The sequence below is a fragment of the Canis lupus genome, chromosome 22 (genome assembly GCF_048164855.1).
Source record: "Canis lupus baileyi chromosome 22, mCanLup2.hap1, whole genome shotgun sequence".
In the NCBI taxonomy this organism is placed as follows: Eukaryota; Metazoa; Chordata; class Mammalia; order Carnivora; family Canidae; genus Canis; species Canis lupus.
Window position 1 is genome coordinate 33,252,045 of NC_132859.1, and position 13,703 is coordinate 33,265,747.

At 38.5% G+C, this 13,703-nt stretch overlaps 1 protein-coding gene across 22 annotated transcripts in view; it reads right to left on the minus strand.

Moving 5' to 3' along the window:
* THRB (thyroid hormone receptor beta) overlaps positions 1–13,703 on the minus strand; it is a 372,339-nt gene that overhangs the window by 267,113 nt on the left and 91,523 nt on the right. For 10 of the 22 annotated variants that reach the window (XM_072792979.1, XM_072792998.1, XM_072793000.1 and 7 more), the window contains one exon: positions 12,305–12,401. The exons of the other annotated variants lie outside the window; for them this stretch is intronic. The gene's annotated coding sequence lies outside the window, so the exon portion shown is untranslated. The remainder of the gene's footprint in view (positions 1–12,304; positions 12,402–13,703) is intronic. 22 annotated transcript variants of the gene reach the window in all.

Here is a 13,703-nt window from a genome sequence, read left to right on the forward strand (position 1 = left end):
ACTTCAAGAAGATCTTCTCATCTCATGAATTGGAATTAATGCCTTCCTTTCCTTTATCTTTCCATAGTACACTGTCCATGGCTCTAATTATACTTACCAAAATATGCCAGATGTAGATTATTAATGACTGTCTGCCCTTATTTCATAAGGAGGAATAAATTCCATAAATAGTTATTAAGCACTAAACTACATCTTAATTATCAGTAGCTTATACTTTGTGCTTTGATTCTCTTTCTTTATCACATCTTTCATTCCACATCTTCCCATTTCAGAATCATGTTTAAACCTGCAACCTGGAGAAAGTGTTAGGGTCCTCACTTCCTCACTCTTCATTATGCTAATATTCACCAAATCTTGCATAGACTACCTCCTTTTTTTAAAAAAATTTTTATTTATTTACTTATGAGAGACAGAGAGAGAGAGAGAGGCAGAGACACAGGCAGAGGGAGAAGCAGGCTCTATGCAGGGAGCCTGATGCAGGACTTGATCCTGGAACTCCAGGATTACGTCCTGGGCGGAAGGCAGGCGCTAAACTGCTGAGCCACCCAGGGATCCCCCATAGACTACCTCCTTAACACATTTTAGATTCTGACACTCCCTGGCCAATTTAGCATTGATTGCCTTGATGAATTGTTGTTCACCAAGATTATTATAATTGCTTCTAACTAGGGGTTTATTCCAAGTGGTTTTCCAAGACACTTGTGACCGGCCCTATCACATCACCTATCACACAATATTTGCCTGCCAATGCATCTGCATTGCCAACTAAACACCAACTTTCTTGCATGCAGAGAACATATTTTGTTTAGTGTAGGTAGCTCAGTGCCTGGTACAAAGTAGGATATCAAAAAGCACATGTTGTAAATATGGGTGAATGACTATATTTCATCATATCTCCATACACTTAAGTTGCACCCTTATTCTTACAAATGCCCACAAAATGGATTGTAGGCCACAACATTACAGCTCTGAGGTTGAATCAAGGAGCTAGGAATTCCTCAGGGGACTTAGGAATTCTGTTCCAATAGCTGTGGGAGGTACACAGTCCAGCAAGAAGTGGGGAAGGTAAAGGGAGGACTGGGAAAAATGTATATGAGATCATCTCTCTTCTCTAGGGCATGATGTCAGATCAGTTCAAAGATAATTGAGACTTCATCCCTTGCTTTCAGGGACGACACAGTCCATGTAGAAAAACCTAACCTACCACTATGCCACATGTAATTGTAGTGCACCATTCAGATCCCCCTTTAGAGAGAACAACTGGTTTTGCCTACTCAGACTGCTGTTTATCCAGATGGATACTTCTTTAGTTGAGGAGAGCCACATCATTCAAAGTTACACCTCTTCTCAAAGAAGACCACATCTGATGACTGGTCCATGCTGAGTATAAAGACCCCATCCCTTCATCCAACTTGGAGCAACTCTGCAGGACCACTGAGTTTTAGCCTTTTTGAAGTTGGCTGAGATTTCCATTGAGACTGGGCTACAGCTCAAAGCTGTTTCCTACTCTTTCCCACTAAAGGTGCTGATCTCAAGAACATTCCCCAGAGTAAAGCACCTCCTGGCTAAATTCTGTTTCAGAATCTGCTCCTCATGCAACCTAATCTGTAACAATCAATGACAATGAAGATGAGATAAAATTTATGATGATACGTGCCATAACCCAGAGGGGAAAAAACTATTGGCCTATGAGACGAGTTTTGGTACTTAGAATTGTTTTCGTGTATACCTTTCTGGAGTTCAACATAGTAAAATATCTGTCAACTTAAAAAAAAAAAAAAGTTTTGAAAACGCTGAAAGCCTGGCAATAATGGGCCAGCATTTGGATGGCACTGAGACTCTCACGAGGGACCATGTTCCATTTAAATGGTGCTCACAACCTCCACGGTGCTACAATCCTCACACATCCTTCATTCATTTCTTTCACCTGTTTAGTCCCAAGGATATTTGAATTCGATGGGTCATGACCGATTCTAATATTCCAATTTCTAAACCACTTCCCTCAATAACTTATACCTCTCATCTGATTCTTCCCACAAAATGTAAGCCTTTTTTCAGGCTGAGTCTGTGTAATTGTCACCTTGGAAGCTTTCCCTGAGCAGACACCCTAGTTAAACATAACATTTGTTCAAAGCGTGTTATGCAAATACAATTAAATAGAAGACCCCCCTTCACCTCTCTGTGGTAAGCCGTACTCCTCTTCTAGAATATTTTGAGGGAGACCCTCTGTGATTTTCTGGATGTATGAAGTATTTTCTGGATGTATAATGTATTTTCCTGACACACAGAAATAAGTTGGTCTCTCCTTTTCAGAAAACATGACCATTAGTATGTTTTCAGTTTCAGGATGCATACAGGTTATTGGAGTCATTTAAAACCAGAGGCAGCCTCATTTGCTTGGCTGGAGCCACCAAGAGCAAAGCCCAGGAGGATCTGGTGAAGCAGAACAGGTCCTGGCTGTGCTGCCCAAGCGCAGGTAATGTCTTAAGTAATTGTGATCTTTGGGCAGTCAGTCAAAACGCAGAGTCAAAACTATAAAAGGGCAAGTGCTCCCACAGAGGAAAAATTATCAAGTACTGTTAGACAGAATAATAGGTGACTGCTGACATTTCACCTTTTATCATGATAGCAGTACTTGGAGAAAAAGCGCAGTTAAGGTTGTCAGAATTTCATTTTAACCCCCTCTTTGAGGCTGTTAAAAATTCACTCATGCTGAAACTTGCCTTTCAGGTTCTCAGCCAGGTTTGTGCTTTGTTTTCAATCCGTTGTCTCTAATGGAATGCAAAATGTAATGCAGGGAAAAGGGCTTTTCCCAAGGATCTTTCTACAAACTGCTTCCTATCCCAATTCCTTTTCCTCGTTCATTCAACTCTCTGCCAAAAGGTTAGTTTTAACCACAAAACAACCCCAAAGATACACTCAACTGAGAGAGGATTAAAGGCTTTTGGCAGTGTTTATAAAGATAGCTGAAGCAATAAGTCATACTCAACAAGTAAGAATCTGTTCAGTGGTGTTCACTAAAGGAAATCGCAACCTTAGAATGCTGTAAATGGCCATAACAGATGTAGTAAACAGGTAATTTTTATAGCGCTCCCTGAATAAAAGATAAACAAGGACAGGTCAAAAATGTCTTCATAGGCATGACACAGGGTGACAATCTGGTAGGAAGGAGGAATGATAGACATTGTCTCAAGGCTATATTTGAATAGCAAACAGTAAACTGATTTTGTTTAGACTGTGTACTCTTGGCACTCAAAACTCCCCATGACCCTCTCTTCAAGCCATCTCCCACTCAGGACAAAATGCTAGGGGAAAGGGAAAGAACTGATGGTTTATTGTCAGTTACTGTGCACCAGACAGAATGTTAGGCACTTGATAATCATAAGGCAGCTTGAAGATACCAACAGGCACAACACACCCCTGATCCCTACTTTCCAGCCGAAACATATTTTATCTATATCTTCCTGTGCATAAATACCTTTAAAATGCTCCCATGCTTGCTTTGCTTATCTTATACTAAAGCAGTTATCCAGCTAGACTTATTATGTTGATCGGCATATGAGATATCACCATATATAATAGAGTATTTACTTTTGCAGACATCCCACCAGCTCTTTGATAGACGTGTTAGGTCTTGCATGTGCTATCCTTCGCATTACAGTAGTCCCAGAACCTGGGAAAGTACTATAATAAGCCTTTTATTATTATAAGCGTTTCTGCAATACTTTCCATTTGCAAACTGCTTAACAATCAACTCTCCTCTTTATGTTTCACAAGAAATCAGATAGCTCAACACTTGTTAGCTTTGTTTTATGGCCCTGAATCCTCAGGCCCAGAGTTCAAAGAAATCAAGGGTTATGCAGCCAGCTCAGGCTTAAGACCAACACAGCTGCTCTGTTTTTATCCAGCCTCTCAGCCAGGCTGCCCAGCTGCTTCCCAATCCTTTTACTGAATACATATATATGTATATATTTTATTTTTAAACTCTTGGAATTAAGAAAATTATAGTAAGAATATTGGCCCCAATTCTCCATTTTTAGCATGAAAATCTCACAGCCTGGGCTTTTGCCAAGTGTTGCTGGAATAATTTTGGCAGATCTGAAATAGCCCACATACAAGTTCCCTCAGCTGGTAGAGAAGCAAAGATGGCTCTCTTTGGGGTCCATTTTGTCCACTGATGTCGTGGCAGCAAGGAGGGGAGGGGGCATCCCAGGCAGAATTGAGGGGCATTGCTTATCCAGGCAGAGGCAGCAGTGGAACAAGAAGGGCAGGTGAGTGAGCAGAGCTGGGTGGCCTTGAGAAGCTTCTTTGGAGAGCAGTGGGACTGCTCAGGCACCTGGGTGACAGCCATAACAAGGTTCAGGTGGCTTTGGCTTTCCAGTACGTAGTATGTGGCCACTGTTTTAGAAAATGGGTGGCAAAATCTAGTCAAAGGCATAAAGAATAACTAGAGCCTAGCTTTGGAAAAGGTCTTGTGAAGAGGTGTCCCTCTCTCTGTGGAGTCAGGCTGTTTTGTCTACCGTTCTTGAATAATGCCGTCATCCTGTATTTGTGGCAATAAAAACCTTTATTATCCCACATCATCATTTCATAATCTCTTTGATACTTACTATTAAATTCTTGTTAAACTTTGTTTTTAAGCTGTAATTTTGTGGCTCCATAGTATATATGCAAAATATTTCATTTGCAAATTATATTAAGTGCTGTTCATATTTCTGCAAGTATCAAGAAAGACTTGTCTTGACTTAGAATGTATGTATGTATCCTTTTCCATTCTATTTCCAAATCTAATGTTTCTAGTTCTGTTTACTCCTCTTTAAGCAGACTGGGTCAGTTTATCCCCCATCTTCAAAAACAAATACTTCTTCCTCTTTCTACTCTTATTTTCCCCAAATACATCTGCAACATTATCTCAACCACTATCATCATTACCAACATTAGTTGAGCACTTTCTTTATGCCAGGAATTGTCCTGACAATTTTTAAGATTTTATTTATTTATTCATAAGAGACAGAGAGAGAGAGAGAGAGAGAGAGAGAGGCAGAGACACAGGCAGAGGAAGAAGCAGGCTCCATGCAGGGAGCCCGATGTGGGACTTGATCCTGGGTCTCTAGGATCAGGCCCTAGACTGAAGGCGGCGCTAAACCGCTGAGCCACCTGGGCTGCCCTGTCCTGACAATTTTACATATGCTTACTGATTTCTTTTCATAGCAGTCATGGGAATTATTATGATCTCTATTTTTCAGATGTGGATATTGGGGTGCAGAGAGGTTAATGAATCCATACAACAGCAATCATTTTGGAATTGGGATACACACATCTGGTTCCAAAGTCAGGCTCCTTACCGAGCTACTCTAATGGTAGCCTGCCATTTCCAAAGCACTTTCATGTGCACCTTTTAATTTGATCCTTACAACCACATGTGAGATTTTGTTTAAACTGGAAACCCCCATTTTACTTTCTCCAAGCTTGGGGAAATTATGTAATACTTTATTATTGTTGAATTTTCTGAAGGTTTGGCTATTTTTTTTCCAAATATAAATTCTAGATTTAATCTAAAGTAATGCTATGGACTTCTCCATCTAAAAAAGTTAAAGTTATTATCAACTGTAAAGCCTCCTCAAATTATTCTCCATGGCTTCTTTTTTCCCATTACAAAATAAAGTCCTACATTTTTCAAGGGGATGTGCTGAACTCCAGCAGAAATGGAGTATATTTAAATGTGTCTTAAGTTATAACAGACTGCATTTCAAAATCAAATAGTTTAGGCTTTACATATTTATAGTTATATGAGTAACATTTGTACTTATATGTCCAGATTTATATATTCCGGGCCAAATTCCAAAAAAGGATTTTGAGGTTTGGAACATATACTGCTTGGAATTTATATATACCTCTGTTCTCCTCTCTTAATGTGGAGAGTAAGTAGTTTATTCTACTTTTTAATATCTCTACTTATATCCACAGGGTTTCTAAAAAGGACATATATGATAATGTGGCCTAGTAAAAATAAATGTTAAATTCCTTATTGAATTATTGTTTCTTAAGTTCCTTATTGAATTCTTGTTTCTTTTTCAGGCTAACTCATTTATACTTCTCAAATTTGTTCTTCTCAATTTTTGACACATCATCATTAAGGGAATTCTGAATGTTTTATAGAAAGCAGCTGAACTGAATTCCATAGGAGTACAAATAATACAGATGCCACTACCTGGATGTGTTCTTGGCTCTTGAGGCAAAGTCCTCCCATGCCTGTTATTTCCTGATGATCTTTGGGATATTACGAGAAGGCCCACGGAAGTGTTTTCCTTATCATGGAGTCAATGGAAGTGTTTGAGAGGATTACATACCCCAGGTCACTTGAAGAAACAAGCTAGGTTTCATGCCTCCTTATAGCTTCTTCTATATGAGGCCTCACATACTTGTTATGGTAAATGTACCCCTCTACTGATAGTCACATGAATACTCCTGCTGTACAACTAATCTCTCCAAAAAGAATGTTAGGGAAACTTGGGCTCACTTTCCACTTTGTGGCCCATAAATACTTGCATAAACAAGCTCTATGAGCACCTGGGAAAGGTTAGTGTGCAGACCAAGGTCATAACACATTCCAGTGCTTAACCTAACCAAATGACACAGACCAAGAAAGCTTTTCCAAAAACAGGCAGCTGCATTTCATCTTTGCATATTCAGACCAAAGAAAATAAATACCTGCTGTTTCAAACAGCTGGGTAGTTCACTGGAATGCTGATGAGTCACCAAAGTCATGGACAGTAGTGATGTTTTTCTCAGGGTGGCAGGAAGACCCCATGAGGTGAGGTTCTATACCTTGCCAAGAAACTGGCCATCAGACCACTGAGGGAACAGAATGATATAGGAGAGGGATCTGACATGTCAAATTGTAAATCCAACCTTCATTTTGGCTAATAATACTTTTAGTTCTTTGGATTCAAGGCCCAAGAAATGAGTTTTAAAACTGGGAGTGTACCATATCTTTGGTATTAAAAGGGAAAGGGAAATAATGTATAGTAACTCTCAACTTGAGGCAGGGATTTTGTACTTGTTATCCCAGTTTATCCAATGATGACCATTAATAAATATTTTGATATTCCCATGATACAAAAGAGAAAGATGAGGCTCAAAGAAGTTAAATACTTCACTGAAAATTACCCAGATTGTGTGGTAGACTCAGGATTTGAAACCAGGTCTATGAGATCCTATGCCTACTTTTCTTGCTGCCTTCTTGGGATAAAAAGGTATTTGCCTGGGGGATTTATGAGACATGAGAGAAGTTTCAATATGATCTCCCAAAGCATACCTTAACTTGCCTTCCTTAAGCTCAGCAGTATAAGAAGACATTTGCCATGCATGTTCCCTTACTATACAAGCACACAGAAGCCACATGTGGAAGATGAACCTGCCTGTGCCAGAATCAGCACTTTTAGAGCTGAAGAGAGGGAAGGAACTTGACTTGTTCCTCAACTTGGACTCTCAGTCTGGTAGCTTAACAGATGGGGATTTTCTTAACTATTCCCAATCCTATCTACCACCTACCTCCCATAGCAGCATAGAACTTTGGGTATGGATGGTATACCCCTCTTCTTTGGACTACATTCCACTCAAGGGCCTTTTGGAGGGATGGTTTAACTGCTGTTTTCTCGAGCATTTGCAGATAAAACAATTTCATAACATTCCTGGAAGTAATCTGATTCATAATTTTCAAGGAGTTTCCTTCTTTCATTCAAATAGGTAAAAGCACAAAGCAATAAAACATCATCAATAGCACCATGGCATTCAGCCAGACATTTCCTGACTTGTAGGTCACACACTACAATTTAAGTGTACATATGTGTATTGGTGCACAAAGGTGAAGACAACTCCTTCAGAAACCTTCAGTGATTGATATCACTCTTCATGTAATTTCTAAGCACCCCCTTCAACCTCCCACCACCCCCTAGGGAGACCACAGCTTACTGATCAGAGATTGTGTAAATGTGTTCTTTGGTAGTTCCAAGTGTGTGTTTAGAATTTCAACCAGTGTATGGGCTCCCTAAGGGAGAGCAGAAAGAAGCTGGAACTCTCTGGCAACTCATTTTTTGGCATAGATGCCTCATATGCCATACCCCATGAAGTTCATCACACAGCTGACTTTCAGCAAGATGTTCACTAATCGTTGGTGAAGAGATTATTTTAAAAACTTGGTCTAGGGATCCCTGGGTGGCGCAGCGGTTTAGCGCCTGCCTTTGGCCCAGGGTGCGATCCTGGAGATCCGGGATTGAATCCCATGTCGGGCTCCCGGTGCATGGAGCCTGCTTCTCCCTCTGCCTATGTCTCTGCCGCTCTCTCTCTCTCTCTGTGTGTGACTATCATAAATAAATAAAAAAAATTAAAAAAAAAACTTGGTCTAGGATATCCACATACACAAGAATAAAGTTGGACCTTTCCCACACACTGTACAGAAAAATTAACTGAAAGCAGATTATAGACCTAAATGTAGAGCTAAAACTGTAAAACACTTAGAAGAAAATGTAGGAGAGAATTTGCATTACCTTGGGTTATGCAAAGCATTATTGGATAGAATGTCAAAAGCACCAGCAACAAATCAAAATTATAAACATTTCTGCTTCAGTGGAGACTTTCAAGAAAATGAAAAGACAACCCACAGAATGGAAGAAAATATTTGCAAATCATATTTCTTATAAAGAACTTGCATGTAGAATATATCTAAAAACTTTTACAACTCAATAACGATAAAACAACTCAATTAGATTATAGGCAAGGATCTAATTAGACCTTTCTCTCAAGACGATATACAAATGGACAATAAGTACACGAAAAGATGTTCAACTTCTTTAGCTATAAGACAATGCAAATCAAAACCCCAGAGATATCATTTTACACCTACTAGAATGGCTATCATCAAAATAATAGATAACAAGTGTTGACAAGGATGTGGAGAAACTGGAACCCTCATACATTGATGATGAGGAAGAGGAAATAGCATAGCTACTCTGGAAATGTCTCACAGTTCCTTGAAAGTTAGATATAAAATTACCATATAACCTAGTATTTCTACTTTTAGATCTATATTCAAGAGAAATGAAAACATATGTGCATGCAAAAAAACTTGTACAAAATGTTTGCAGCAGCATCATTCATAACAGCCAAAGTTTAGAACAACCCAAATATCTACCAACTGATGAACAGATAAACAAACTATACTATTACCCATGCAATAGAATATTATTTGGCAATAAAAATGAAGTGACTGATACATGCTATAGTATGTATGAACCCTAAAAACATCATGCCAAGAGATTGAAGTCTTTCTCAAAAGGCCATAGATTCTATGATCCTTTTTCATGAGATGTCTGGAACAGGCAAATCTATACAGAAAAGAGGTTAGTGGTGGCCGAGGGCTGGGGTGGGAATGGGGAAGAAACGGGGAGTGTCTGCTAATGGATTTCTTTTTGGGGTGGTGGAAACGTTGTGAAATTGACAGCAGTGATGGTGGCATGATTATGTGAATATACTAAAAACCACTGTATAGTACACATTACATAGGTGAATAGGATGGTATGTGAATTATGTCTCAATAACGCTATTAAATATTTAAAAAGAAACTTCACTTTATACTTTGGTTTTTAGCCCTGGCTGCTCCTTAAAATCACCTAGGAGGGCTTCTCAAATCCCAATGCCCTAAGCAAACCCTAAACCAACTACATCAGAGTGTCTCTGAACAGAATATTCCAGGTTTTTTTTTTTTTTTTAATTTATTTGCCCAGGTGATTCCAAGGTGCACCAAAGGAGCAAGCGTGGAGTAAAATCCCGTAGTACTCACTTCCCGTTATAGGTGTTTCTGCCTAGTATCCTTTTGGATGACATGTCATCCTAGACACTTGTCAGAAGTTATCAGTATGATGCTGTCACTTTTAGAGTCACTCTTCAGAAGAGACTAACATTTATAAGAAGACACTGAATGGGTGCCCTCATCCCCTGGAGGTCACTGACAAGGAAAATTATACTCTACTCAGTGGAACTTCTGATTTTCTTTTTATTTCCAAGGTATTTAGGCTTCTATGGTTCCTATTTTGGAATCTTTGTAAAGTAGTGCTCAAAAAGGTGTTCTGAAATGCATGGAACTAAACCATATACCTAATTGTTTGATGAGTTTCACTTTGATTCTCTTCATCTAAAATCCCAGAGTTTCAAAACTATTAACTTATTGCTAGAACCATTCAATCCAGTGAGTAGAAAGAACTTATAAACTGAAGCTGGAACTGCTGTTTTTCTCATTGTCAGTACCAGAAATAAACTGCTGTTGAATGACCAGTTACACTCCCCTAAAAAATATGTCAATTGTTTCCTTCCTATTCTTAAGCATAACTATGAGTCAAAACACTAGTTTATATGATTAAAAAAATAAAAATGACACAATCCCCAATATGGAAGTCAAGTCAGGACAGCCATTAGAATTTAACATAGGTAGTAATGAGCACAGGGCAATGTATGGAAGTGCGGAATCACTACATTGTACACCTGAAACTAATATTACACTATAAGTTAACTAACTGGAATTTAAATAAAAACTTAAAAAAAGAGAGTGAGAAAAGAATTCAACATAGAGACAGTCACTTAAATTCCATTTTATGAAGAAAAAAGACTAGCTAAATATTTTTGAAACATTTAGATACTGTTAATTTAATTAAAAGCTGCTATCATGTATCAAGTAGTAGAATTTATTAACCCAGGGTGAAAAGATACCATTTTGGGAGATTATGAACACTGGATTTGTAAAAGAAAAAAAAAAAAACTGTTTGAGGCTCGGTTTGGCATTTTCAACGCTTTGAAAACAGACACTCAGGAATGGCCTATCGAAGCGATTTATTATCTTGGATGTGATATGTAAATTGGTCATTTCATTGCTTAGAGATTTGTTCTACATTTCTGAAAGTAAACTCATAATGCAAAACCATACCCAGCCACCAATGGATACATAGAAACACTTTCACTGTCTCTTTTGCTCTTTCATCCTTTGGCATGCAGTAATAAATAAATCAAGAAAGCATATGTTCCTTGCAATCAAAAATCAGAGTAATTTTTATCAGTGTTCATGTGCACAACGAAGCTGGTTCTTTCATGAAAGTGCATTTCGGCACATTTGGCAAGTCTTTTATATGGAATTGACCTCTCAACATCTAGGGTGACTATTCTACTTTCAAAGGTGAAGGAAAGCATATTTGGTTAAAATAGAGCAGCTGCTGGTGGAGCAGAAGTCATTCCCCTAGTCTATCAAGCCATTGTATTGTAGCTTCTCCAGAAACATAACAATTGACAGTAAAATGATAATTCAAAGCCACAAGTATCCTCTATATGATACTATAACTGATTATGTGGCAATAGCAAGAATCATGTGGGGTGGAGAGACTGAAAATACCTAGTAATAAATACCAGGAATTAATCCTTATGTGTCAAAAACTGGAATTGAACACGACTTTACAAAGATTCCAACATATGAGTCATAGAAGCCTACACACACAGTTTAACCTGTGAGGAGGGAAGGAAACGGAAGCCACCCAGAAGAGCATGATGTCCCTACTCAGGACAAGGTAGTGCAAGGAGGCACAGACCAAGGGAAATGTAGATAATCAAAAACTCAAGTCATTGAAAATAACCACAAAATTCCACACATTTATTTTTTTATCAAATTTTTCTCCCCTCAGTCTACCCAAAAGTACAATAGTGGCAAAAACAACCATTTTGAGGATATGACTCCTTATTTCAGCTGAGCGATATGATGGTAAGAAATGTGTCATCAAAAGGAGGGACCTGTTACATAATTTCGTGCTGAGCTAAATGAAAATGCGGGGTCTTTATTCAAAAATTATGAAGAATTTCAAGATGGTAACAGCAAAATTCTAACTAAACCAAGCACAGGTTGCTGTCCATGCAGCCAGTCCTGCCAACAGCTGAGAAATAGGGAGGCAGCATTTGCCTAACCTATACCTGGGTCTGTTGTTTTCTAGCTAGTTTAGCTTCTTTTTGCAGAATGCACATACATACAGACTCTACAGCTAAGGAATGACCTTGTGTCACTTCTCATTTATAGAAACCAACACCCAGAGAAACTAAATGACTTGTCTAAGGTCATGAGTTGAATCACAGAGCCAGCACTAAATCCCAGGTATCCTGACTCCCACACTGACATTCTTTCCCCTACTCCATGCTACTGATCTCCAGTTTAAATGTAAATAATTAGGAAATACTAACTACAAAAAAGGGGGCAGAGAGGAGAGGACATTACCTCATCAGAACTTCCTTTTCAATTCTTCTGTGCAAATAATAAAACGCGGTCTAAAAATCCATTTCAAATTCCTTTTCTGAGTCAACTCTTCCACGTCCTAGGGAAAAGACATCATATGACAGCTTCAGACACTGAAGCAAATTACCTTTGTCCAGAACTCGCTTGAGCCCTTGGAGTTAACGATCACAGACCAAGGTGGTTATTAGTGGATAGTTATGAGGCAACACACTAGTAAACTAATCAGTGTTCCTGTACAAATATTTAAAATAATTCTGAGATAATTTGAACTTTAACGCTGAGCTAGCCAAATGTATTTGTAATCTGAACCCAAGGTTCTAATAAGTTACTGCCTTTTGGATGTCCTTCAATGTGAGGGACATTTTTAGAAAGATTAGCACTTGAGTGGAAACAAAGACTGACATTTTCAATGTAAACATGAGACCTGGAGGGGTTTTTGTTTGTTTTTGTTTTTGTTTGTACAAAACAAAAGTCATGTGTCTTCCTCACTCAGGTATATGTGTAAATTTAGTACATCAAAACATCTGGTGCAAGGACACCATTGTTAAAAGACATTGTTAAAAGATACTGTACAAATCATATAAAGGAAACTTTAAAAGCTCATGAAAAACATTCAACCAGGTGATGAAAGAGTTCAAGGTAGGCTGGCAACAGAATGATGCAAAAAAAAAAAAAAAAAAAAAAAAAAACACCGTTTAGAGAGGCAAAAGACACCCGTTGAACCCCCTTGAAAAGGCACAGGGATTAGGGCCAGATAGATCTCCAGTTCAAATCCCAGTTTCACATATATTTTGTTTTTATAAGCTGTGGCTAATTCATCTGCAAAATGGGGTTGATATGAAAGCCAGACAGCTAGATCAGATGCTTTCTAGATGAGATGCCTCAGTGATCTCTGAAATCTATCATGCACACGTCTTTAATTATATCTTATTGAGTTGCCCCTCAGAATTTTTGCTAGGGGGGTTTAAAATTAGTTTTGCATGTCCAATGCTTTCCAGAACTTTACGGTCTGTAGGTAGCAACAGGGAAAAGCAAAATATTCTCTGGCTTGGATAAATTTTGGCATAATTATAGGTCTGGTGTGTGGAAAATGAGGGCCGGGTGAAAATGGTGCAGAGACATGAGTAACCCAAAGAGTCTGAGGCTACAGCACTTACATCTCATTAACTGCCAATTACTGTATTTATAATTTAACACAAAAAGGAAAAACACAAATGGGGTTTTGAAAAAATCCCTTTTATCTAGACTTCAGTTTATACTTGGCCACTACAGGCAGAATTAATGCAATAGGTTGAGAAAGGGAGTAGTTAGATTGAGAAATAAAAACACTTTTTGATAACATGTGAGGCTATAAAAATGGCTTGGCTGAATCTATTAACCA